The sequence below is a fragment of the Monosiga brevicollis genome, genomic scaffold (genome assembly GCF_000002865.3).
Source record: "Monosiga brevicollis MX1 MONBRscaffold_30 genomic scaffold, whole genome shotgun sequence".
Classification (NCBI taxonomy): domain Eukaryota; class Choanoflagellata; order Craspedida; family Salpingoecidae; genus Monosiga; species Monosiga brevicollis.
In genome coordinates this window covers 552,701-554,483 of record NW_001865067.1, presented here as the reverse complement: position 1 = coordinate 554,483, position 1,783 = coordinate 552,701, and positions in this window count along the sequence as shown.

Genomic DNA, 1,783 nt, shown 5'->3' with positions numbered 1-1,783 from the left:
AAATGGGCAGGCGAGGAGTTGCCTGTGGCCAGATGTCTTCAGCAGGACCTTGCGCTGGGCATCCAGCACGTTGGCAGCGATGGGCGGAGCAGGATCGCTGAGAAGAACATCTTGCTCACTCTCACTGTGTTCGCCCGCTGCATCGTGTGTTTCACTCTCACTGACTTCGCCAAGTGGAGCTGAGTTTGCATGCTCACTGTGTTCGACAGGATGTGAAATGGCAGCGGGCAAAATGGCAGTGGCAGGGGGTGAAGCCGAGGGCGGAGAGGGATCGGAATGGGTTTGCTGTGTATCCGATGGATCTGGCAGCACCATTTGAGCGGGTGTAGGTGATTGCACCAATGGCTCAGGCGTGGCACTGCCGTTTGTGTCACCGTCACCATCATGCGCGGGAGGGGCGATAGGGGTGGGCGCGCGGAGTGCGGTGGAGCGAGGAGGGGAGTCGCTTTCGTCCGAAGACATGGTCAAAAAATCCGATGGTGTGTTAGGAATCGAATGATGTGTCTGTCTCGCGGACTCGGGCGAGGGTTGCTGCTCCCCGCTGCCATTTGGCTCAGAGGGCACCGATGCTGACAAATCCTCGGTCACAGGGGCCAAAGATGTGGCAGTGGCGGCGGCAGGCATTGCCGCAGCAACTTGAGCAAAGGAGCGAGGGCTGGATGGCGTGCGAGGGGTGCGGGGAGAAGAATTGGAAGTGTTTCCAAGAATGGGAAGTTGCTCCCCGCCGCCGTTTGACGTCCTGGTCACTGGCTCGGCCGCGGGCACGACGGCACGTGCCGAAGACTCGGTCGCACCGGCAGCGGGGGACGTCGAGGGCACATGAGACGAGGCACGGGCGGTAGGGGCAGAGTGGCGGGCGCGAGGGCGAAGCGGGGTGGTCATAGGGTCAGGGAAAACATGGTTACGGTCGTGGCGAGCGCTGCCATGTTTCGTGTGTTTCGCAGAACGATGAGTTTGGGAAGGCGAGGTGGTGGTGTTGCTTGGAGGTGACTCGGCACTCGGGCGTTTAGCACCGCGGACCTGGGTCCAAGAATCCTCGCTGCCGGACTCAGTGGCCATGTCCGCGGGGCAAGCAAGCGAGCAAGCGAGCGGACACGGTGGGAGCGAGGGCGCCGCCAAAACGCGGGCCGCAAGGAGCGGGGTTGCAGATTTTGTCTGACAACGTGGTTCACGCCAAGATGTCAGAAAAAAAAAAAAGCAAGGACGATCTGGCTGAGAGCTTTGCTCGCCTGATTCGCGACTCGCCCATCCCCATTCGCATTGATGAAGCCGACATGCAGAAGCGCACCATCATCCAGAGCGACAATGACGGGCCCTACCACTCCTTGGCCTTTCGCGAACAGCTGCGCCACTTCAACTGTGTTTGGCGCCACTCGCCGCCTTACACTCCCGAAATGAACGGCGCCATCGAAACCGTCTTCCGCGAACTCCGAGATACCATGGCCCTGCTCCTTCATGACTCGGGCCGTGACCCATCATTTTGGGCCCTTGCTGCCAAGCACGCCGAGTACCTCATCAACATCCGCCCCAAGGAACACCTCAATGGCTATTGTGCCTATGAGCTCCTCACCGGCATCAAGCCCCACGACATCCGCGACTTGCACCCCTTTGGCGCCGACGCTTTTGCCTTTGACCCGCTGCGCCGTGGTGGCAAGCTCGGTCCCAAGGCCCGCCACGGTATTTATGTGGGCTTTTCGCCGACTTCACTCTCTCACAAGGTCTACTGCCCTGACACCAACACTATCATCGAGACCATCCACGTCAAAGTTGTTCCCCGTGCTCG